This window comes from Rana temporaria, chromosome 6 (genome assembly GCF_905171775.1).
Source record: "Rana temporaria chromosome 6, aRanTem1.1, whole genome shotgun sequence".
NCBI lineage: Eukaryota > Metazoa > Chordata > Amphibia > Anura > Ranidae > Rana > Rana temporaria.
In genome coordinates, this window is record NC_053494.1 from 153,534,606 (window position 1) to 153,544,403 (window position 9,798).

Sequence of the window (9,798 nt, forward strand, 5' to 3'; positions counted from 1 at the left end):
ACTTCTATTATTATCATTAGTAGTATGTTTATCAATATTAGTATTATTATTATCATCAGTATGAATCATATTGTTATGTGTCCTTGACTTTCACGTGATTGTGACACCTAAATAAATTAAAGTAGACTATATGTATCTTAATACAGGGGGTCCCCGACTTACGAACGGGTCAGGGATTTTAGGTTTGTTCTTAAATCGTCCCTGACAACAATACAGGAAGAGAACATACATTTCTCAGGCAAACCCCTCCCTCCCACAGAGCTGATTGTTGTTTGATTGGCCACTGGAAAGCCTCCTGTCCTGGAGGCGACATGAAGTGGCCTTGTAAGTTGCCTGATGATTCATACCTAAGTCGTGTCCAAGTTGCCTCCCAAAGTCATGCTAGAAGTCGTGTTGCCCCTGTGTGGATGGGCTCTAAGCGTCTATGCTTTTTTGAAAACATCTTTCTCCCTGACAATGCCTTTGTAGATTTTCAGCATAATCCAAATAACCCAACAACATGTCTACCAGTAGTGGTGTAAGAAGCAGGCATTATGCAGCTAGAGGCCTCAATACCACCTGCAAATTTGTTACAGAGAGAGCAAGGGAAAATAAACCTGTCAAACCTTACCAGTAGTTGTATCTTTGGTAATGTTAGGATTGCATTTGCATTTGGATATTATTACTAACATCACATAATTGCAATGCAGCATTTGACATTTCAAACTGCGTTTATTTTTTGGTGCAATGACGAAAGCATCCTTCCAATTTATTGAGAGTGTTACTTTGCGGCGCTGCTTTATTTGTAGAAGTGATTCTTAGATCTAGTGCCAAGGTATTTTTTCTAGTCATTGGCTGTTTGAGAATAGAGGGAAGCAGAGTGTAAGGTTGGATGAGAACAACATTTACCAAAGCAATTAAAACATAATCAATTTATCCTCTAAACAATGATGGAGCATCTAAACATAGAGGGTTAATTAGTAATGATAAACAAACAATCAACTTTTATGCCACTTCAATTATTCTAGACAGATAATATGAACAACATCAAAGTATCTACTTTAATTATGTTGCATTCCGTAAGTTCAAATGTAGTTTCTGTTGCATAAGCTGGAATGTGTGTAGTACTGGAATGAGTCAGCTTCATTCCCTATTACAGGCTTAATAAGAGGTCCCAACACCCGAGGACTAATTCTTTCCTCATGTTTGATCTAGAATAATGAAAACGATCATTTTATTCTACACCAACTGAAGTATAATAAAACAAAAACAGCACAGACATAAGCTTCCAAGTTCAATGTCCAAAGTTCAGTAGCCAAGCAGTCAACTAGCCAGCATTTTTCATCTGGTTACTCTTGGTTACTGCACTTAAAGGGGTTGTAAAGGAAAAAAAAAAAATCATAATAAGCATCTTTTACCTGCAGACATTCCTCTTTTCACTTCCTCATTGTTCGTTTTTGCTCAGAAGTTGCTCTATTTCTTCTCTGTTCTGTTCACTTCCTGCTTGTCTGATTGTAACTCTCCACAGTGAAGGAAGGCTTTACTGCGGTGGTCAGTGACGTGCTCGCCCCCTCCTGGGAACTATATCTGTGGGGCAGGACGCTCTCTAGAGACTTCAAGGAGGTGTGAATTACTGGGCGTGCCGCAATTCATACTGGGAAATGTAGTTCTAACATGAATGAGCGTTGCAAACCAGGAAATGAATGATAGAACAGAAACTAGAATGCCGGAGGTGATATAGATGAAGGAATTTAATAGGTATTTACTCATTTTTTAACAGAAACATTACACTATTCTGTCTGTCTACCTTGCAGCCATTAATTTTAGGCAAAAAAATATTCCATTTACAACTCCTTTACGCTTTGTACACACGGTCAGATTATTGGACGAATTTCTGTCAGTTTTTTGTTGAATGCTAGTCTCAAATCATAAGTGGAGAGGATACTCACCATCAGAAAATTCTCTGATGACAGAATTAAAGGGGTTGTATAGGTTTTTTTTTTTTCTAAATAGGTTACTTTAAGCTAGTGCATTGTTGGTTCACTTACCTTTTCCTTCAATTTCCCTTTTAAATGTTTTTTTTCTTTGTTTTCTTTGTCTGAATTAATCACTTCCTGTTCCCCCTCAGTAAGCTGTTCTGGCTGACTAACCCCCAGCCAGAAAAAGCTCGGATGATGGGGGCAAGCTTACTGAAGAGGAACAGGAATGGAGAAATTCAGAAGAAAAAAAAAACATTTAGAAGGAAAAACGAAGGAAAAGGTAAGTGAACCAACAATGCACTAGCTTAAAGTAATCTATTTAGAAAATAAAAAACAAAACCTTTACAACCCCTTTAAACGTCAAAAGTGACGTAACGTGTTGAATTGTTTTGTATGTGTTCTTTCATTTCTGAGCATGCCTAGTCTTGCTCTTCAGATTTTTTTGGGCAGAAAAACATACTAATGTACAGACAATCGAACGTTGTGGTCAGATCAGATAAACATTTTCAAGCCTGCACGTCCAGTTTTTGTCTGATTACAATTCGTAATCGGCTGTCAAAAGCAGCATACTAATGATCAGAAAATCGGCAGATCGTTCATTGGACAAAGTTGATCTTCAGATTTTCTAACCGTGTGTACGAGCCTTTAGGATGCCTTATTGAATCAGACCTGAAGACTTGACTGTCATACTTTAAAGTGTATGTAAAGGCAAACTTTTTTTTTTCATTTCGGCTACAGTAGGGATAGGTCAAAACCTGTGTAAAGAAAGGAGTAATAAAAAAATAGTAGACCAAGGACAACATCCTGTGTCCCAGTCGATAAATATTGCCAAAATTAAAAGGTTTCATCTTTATGTCCCTCGGTATATGTTTAATGACCTGATTCCCCATGTGGAAGAAAAATATATTTTAAATATATTTTAAAAAAACATTCTTAATATATTTTTCTCAAATATATTGCCATATATTTGAAATGCTACAATTTTGGCCAGATTCAATATATTTCAAAAATATATTCCAATATATTTGTGAATATATTGCGGAATGCATTGTGAAATATGTTGCAAATATATTCATAAATATATGTTAAATGTACTTCTGAATGCATTTAGCAATATATTTATGCAACCATAAATATATTGCAATTTGCATTTTGGAATGTATTGTTAATATATTCAGAAATATATTACTAAATGCATTTAGAAGTACATTTAACATATATTCATGAATATATTTGCAACATATTTCACAATGCATTCCAAATTGTAGCATTTCAAATATATGGCAATATATTTGGGAAAAATATATTAAGAATGTTTTTTAAAATATATTTTAAATATAAATGTAAATGTACTTCTGAATGCAAAATTAAAAAAAAAAAATACATTCCTATTACATTTTGAAATGCTGTGTATTTATATATTGTATTTTATATATTGTAGGCCTATAAAACCAGCAAACATTTGGAAAAAAAAACAATAAACACAGTACAATACACACAACTTTATTATCATGCAAATATACAAAAACTTCAACACAGGGAATAGAAAGTGGTGTTAACTGTGGTAAATGACATTAATGACATAAAAGTTTATTTGTGGTATTCTGATGAGGTTCCTGATGTTTCCCTTCAAGTGATATTTCAACGCCGCAATTTTTCTCGTAACAGCGTCACTGATCGCACCTTATGAAGTCCCAGGAAACTTTGTCAAAGTAGCAGCTTTAAAAAGTAAATGGAAAATATTATTACATTTTCCCTGTGAATCAAAAGCCATATAAGACCCCTTTCACACTGCTAAAGCTCCGGCGGTTTTTGCAGTGTTTTTGTAGCACTTTTTTTTTTTTTTTTTTTTAAAGGGAAAAAGTCCAGTTTTTAATGCGCTTTTAAGGTGCTTTGGAAGCGCTGCCCATTAATTTCAATAGACAGGTGCGTTTTATAGCGCTCCCAACCCGCCCCAGACTCTGCTTGCACAACTTTTTCTAATGGTGCGCAAGCGCACTGCCCCAGTGTGAAATTACTCATTGCACTGAAAGGGATGCAGTTTTATGAGCTTTTTAGAGGCTATTTCTAGCGCTAAAACGCCTGAAAACTGCCTCAGTATGAAAGGGGTCTAACAGATGCAGTAAATAAAACTAACAAAATTAAGCATGTATAAAAACATCAAAATATTGTAGACTTTTCAAAAATCAGTATAAAAATCAACATCTTGCCTACAACTTGCCTTTTTAGTTCAGACTACTACCAGACTGAGCAAGATATCTCATTTTGACACAACAGTCAAATTGGCTTACAGTCTACATGTCAAAGCTGATGTTTTCATAGGGTCTAACTGTACCTGCTTCTCTCCATCTGTCAGCCGCTTGGAGGCACCGCCTTAAAAGTTACTTTTTATTGAAGTGGTTGCATGTGCCAGCAGCTCCCCTATACTTACATGAGCCCCCTCTCGATCCAGCAATGTCCACAAGAGCCTTGTCTCTCCAGGGACTTGCAGTGCCGATTGGCTTTCTGTAGCGGTGGGAGCTATTGGCTCCCGGTGCTGTCAAACACAGCCAGTGAGCCAATTAGGAGATGGGGCCAAGGCAAGGCTCAGTGTGTGATCGGACACACAGACCTGTGGTTCAGGAGCACCGGCAATGGACCTGAGAAGAGAAGGATCCAAGCTGCTCTGTGCAAAAATCCTTACACAGGGCAGGTAAATAGGACAGGTTTGATATTTAAAAAAAAAAAAACGATGTTTTAACGTTGAATGTTTCGGTACCAAAAGAAAACCTACCTGTTTAGGCCTTGAGTACGACACTTGACAAGCAGATGAGCTCAACTCTTCAGATGGGTGTATCGTGTGCATCACCTTCTGTCCCACACAGTATGAACTGCCACCTTCAGTGCTATTAGCTGCGCTCTTGTGGTTTTCAAAGTATCCATTACGCCAGGAAAATCTATGGAAATGCATAAAAACATTTTAACATAATGGCCTATTTCTTACTATATCCATACATTTCATTTGTTAGAAATTGATTACTTGTGGAAAAATGTACTTTTAAATGATTAGAGGGTTTCCTCCAGTCTGCTGCTGACCCCCCCCCCCCCCACCCCCCACCAGATCAAAAATATTCCAGGAGGGTTTCAACCAAGGTAAAAGTAAGGATGTTCCACAAAACAGAAAATATTACTTGTGCATATAGTATGTAGTTACCTCAGTGCACTCACTCATATTATAATGAATGTAGTACGGTAAACTCCCAGTTACCCAACGATCCCCATTGGTACTGTTGTTTCTGGTTGCTTGAGAGCTAATAGTAACTCTCAAGCATCCACCTCCCATGGCACCCTGCCCCCCTCCCCCTTAGCAGCTAACGAGGGTAACACCCCCAAATTCACATGTGAATGAACCTTAAAGGGCTCATTCACAAGGGCGGTATGCAATGCTCCTCTGAAAAATTATGCAAGGTGGTGAGGAGGCAAAATGTTTACACCAGTAATTGCAGTGAAAGGCACGCGATTGCAGCGCGGTAGTACGGCAATTATATGTTTAAATCAGGTGTGAGGAGGCAACATTGGAGGACACTGTGCCCAGTGATCTTTGACTTCTCCCATGTTGTTCAGGTAGATCTCCACCTCTCTAAGGTTGCCCAACTCTGCCTTAAAACACTGCATTATGAAAGGGAAAATGATTGGTCAAATTTGTCTATTTCCACCTGCCTGGCTTTCAGAAATGTAACTACCTAGCTGAGAGGTAGGTATATTGACTTGCCTGTAACAATTAGTTGTCTCAGTTGTTGGTTTTCTTCTTCCAAGTGCTTATTCCGTTTTTCCATTCACCAGTTGTCAGTCTTTGTCAGGTGCTTTAACAGCGGCTGGCGGCCCATCTGTCAGAATCACAAAAAAAAAAATATTGAGAGGGGATCAAGAAGTGGTAAGGACGAGTTGGAGGGAGTCTGAGAGGGAAGAATTATTTCCCTTTTCGATGCTGGGAAGACTTTGCACCTGTGCAAGGTGGGGACCCTTTCCTGGAAGCAGCAACACGGTCGGCAGGGCCGGCCCTATGATGGGACCAGGTGGTACCATGGGTACCAGGCAGCACTTTTAGGGGGGCAGCATACTGATGCCCACCAGCCCGTTCCGCCAGCTTCGCTACCCAAATAAAATTGATGTAATTTTTTTCCCCACAAATAGAGCTTTCTTTTGGTGATATTTGATATTTTTTGTGCTATAAATATATATATTTTTTAACTTTTTGCTATAATAAATATCCCCAAAATTTAGGAAAATAAACCATTTTCTTCAGTTTAGGCCGATATGTATTCTACATATTTTTGGTACCAAAAAAACCCCACAATTAGCGTACATTGATTAGTTTGCGCAAAAGACATTGTGGCCGCCGGAAATTCACAGATCCCTTTATACTCCTGGATACATGTATAGAGCAATGGCAGGTCCTTTTATACACCTATATGCATGTACAGAGCCATGACAGGCCCTCTTTATACATCTATAGAGCCATGACAGGCCCTCGTTATACATGTATAGAGCAATGACAGGTCCTCTTTATACTCCTTTATACATGTATAGAGCCATGACAGGTCCTCTTTATACTCCTATATACATTTTTAGAGCCATGACATGTCCTCTATATACATGTATAGAGCCATGACAGGTCCTCTTTATACATGTATAGAGCCATGACAGGTCCTCTTTATACATCCATAGAGCCATGACAGGCCCTCGTTATACTCCTTTATACATGTATAGAGCCATGTCAAGTACTCTTTATAGTCCTATATACATTTATAGAGCCATGACAGGTCCTCTTGATATTCCTTTACATGTAAAGAGTAAATGACAGGTCCTCTATATACATGTATAGAGCCATGACAGGCCCTCTTTATACTTCTATATACATGTATAGAGCCATGACAGGTTCTCTTTATACATGTATAGAGCCATGACAGGTCCTCTATATACATGTATAGAGCCATGACAGGTCCTCTTTATACTCCTTCATACATGTATAGAGCCATGACGGGTCCCCTTTAGTTATCATGATATAAAATAATGAATGTGGGGGCCTTTTGGTTGGCGTGATTTTTTTTTCTGGGGGGGGGGGGGGCAGCATTTCATTCTTGGTCCCAGGCAGCACAATGTCTTGGGCCGGCACTGATGGTCGGCCACAGGTTACTTGACCCTGATCTCCTGTACGGGGCAACAATACAAATGTATTTTTAAAACATGCTTTATGGCGCCAGCTGCCAGGCTAGGGGGCGGTTGGTTGCCCCGTTGAAGACATTAGCAGTGGCAGTGAGAAGATGAGGGGAGAGAGCTGGGACTACAAGGAGCAGCCAGCCGGAAGTGCTGCATGATCGATGGAACCGGCCGGGGGGGTGAGATTGAAGCCCTGCATGTAAGTCCGGCCTGGGCTTGCTGTGATATCCGATTCCCCCTTTCTCCTGGTCGCTTGGGGAACTGTTGAGAGGAACAGAGGACAGGCAGACAGGATAGGAGAGGACAGGCAGCAGCGCCGCTCTCCTTGAGTAAAGCCTTCACCGCCGCTGGCTCAGGTACTGAGGTACATAGTGGAAGCACAGGCAGCACGTTCTGTGTTGCAATCCTGCACCCTGTCACATGAAATAATAATAAAAAAAAAAAAACGGACTGTGTTGTCAAGTTTTTAGTGCCTTGTGTACTGGGGGGGGGGGGTGGTACAGAGGGGAACTGGTGTGTGGGGGGCAGATGTGCGGGGGTACAGAGAGGCAACTGGTGTGTGTATGGGGGGGGCAGATGTGCGGGGGTACAGAGAGGGGACTGGTGTGTGTGGGCAGATGTGTGGGGGTACAGAGAGGGAACTGGTGTGTGTATGGGGGGGGGGAGATGTGTGGGGGTACAGAGAGGGAACTGGTGTGTGTGTGTGGGGGGGGGGGGGGGCAGATGTGTGGGGGTACAGAGAGGGAACTGGTGTGTGTGTGTGTGTGTGGGGGGGGGGGTACAGAGAGGGAACTGGTGTGTGTGGGGGGGGGCAGATGTGTGGGGGTACAGAGAGGGAACATGTGTGTGTGTGTGTGTGTGTGGGGGGGGGGGGTACAGAGAGGGAACTGGTGTGTGTGGGGGGGGGCAGATGTGTGGGGGTACAGAGAGGGAACATGTGTGTGTGTGTGTGTGTGTGGGGGGGGGGGGAGATGTGCGGGGGTACAGAGAGGGAACTGGTGTGTGTGTGTGTGTGTGTGGGGGGGGGGTACAGAGGGGGAACTGGTGTGTGTGGGGCGGGCAGATGTGCGAGGGTACTGGTGTGTGTGGGGGAACTGGTGTGTGTGGGGGGCAGATGTTCGGGGGTACAGAGAGGGAACTGGTGTGTGTGTGTGTGTGTGTGTGGGGGTACAGAGGGGGAACTGGTGTGTGTGGGGGGGGTCAGATGTTCAGGGGTACAGAGAGGGAACTGGTGTGTGTGGGGGGGGTACAGATGTTCAGGGGTACAGAGAGGGAACTGGTGTGTGTGGGGGGGGTACAGAGAGGGAACGTGTGTGTGTGTGTGGGGGGGCAGATGTGCGGGGGTACAGAGAGGGAACTGGTGTGTGTGGGGGGGAACTGGTGTGTGGGGGGGGCAGATGTTCGGGGGTACAGAGAGGGAACTGGTGTGTGTGTGTGTGTGTGTGTACACAGAGGGGGGTCTGGTGTGTGGGGGGAGGGGCAGATGTGCGGGGGTACAGAGAGGGAACTGGTGTGTGTGGGGGGGGGGGGGCAGATGTGTGGGGGTACAGAGAGGGAACTGGTGTGTGTGTGTGGGGGGGGGGTAGATGTGCGGGGGTACAGAGAGGGAACTGGTGTGTGTGTGTGGGGGGGGTAGATGTGCGGGGGTACAGAGAGGGAACTGGTGTGTGTGTGTGGGGGGGGGGGGTAGATGTGCGGGGGTACAGAGAGGGAACTGGTGTGTGTGTGTGTGTGGGGGGGGGGGGGCAGATGTGCGGGGGTACAGAGAGGGAACTGGTGTGTGCGGGGGTACAGAGCAGATGTGCGGGGGTACAGAGAGGGAACTGGTGTGTGTGTGGGGGGGGGGCAGATGTGCAGGGGTACAGAGATGAAACTGGTGTGTGTGTGTGTGTGTGTGTGTGTGTGTGTGTGGGGGGGGCAGATGTGGGTACAGAGAGGGAACTGGTGTGTGTGCGGGTACAGAGAGGAAACTGGTGTGTGTGGGGGGGGGGCAGATGTGCGGGGGTACAGAGAGGGAACTGGTGTGTGTGTGGGGGGGGGGGCAGATGTGCGGGGGTACAGAGAGGGAACTGGTGTGTGTGTGGGGGGGGGTACAGAGGGGGAACTGGTGTGTGGGGGGGCAGATGTGCAGGGGGGTACATATAGGAACTGATGTGTGTGTGTGTGTGTGGTGTGGGGTTTAAGGGGAACAAAGGTGGGGGGTGCAGAGGGGAACAGGCGTTCAGGATGATACAGTGATGGGGTGATCTGAGGTGTGGACGTTCAAATCCACTTTTTAAAAATAAATAAATGCAGATCTTTTTGCAGATCGAAAAATGTGCATTTAGTATTGTTTTAGTAGGAACAGGTAAAGCATTGTCAGTGTATCTTTCGCTCGTACAGACAGGCAGTTACACAGCCAGCGTGAGGAAGTGAGCCGGTGCCATCCTCTAGTTGTCTTTGGGCCAGGTCAGGTCAGGTGCAGGCATGTGGACCATGGCTGAAGTATAGGTGAAGAGGCACCGCAAAAATCTCAGTGAAGGGAGGAACGAATGGGGGGGGGGGGGTGCAAAATGAGGCTTCGCCTAGGGTGTCAAAAATCCTTGCACCAGCAATGCATGAACCCCTCAGTGTTCAGGATGTGTCACAAACCCCCTAGCCA

At 43.9% G+C, this 9,798-nt stretch overlaps 1 long non-coding RNA gene across 1 annotated transcript; it reads right to left on the bottom strand.

Annotated features, from left to right (window-relative positions):
- Positions 1-3,440: 3,440 nt before the first annotated feature.
- LOC120942683 lies at positions 3,441-5,827 on the bottom strand. Its single transcript, XR_005750242.1, has 3 exons — positions 5,681-5,827; positions 4,732-4,894; positions 3,441-3,677 (listed from the first exon to the last, which is right to left on the bottom strand). It is a non-coding gene; the product is annotated as an uncharacterized LOC120942683 (long non-coding RNA).
- Positions 5,828-9,798: the final 3,971 nt, after the last annotated feature.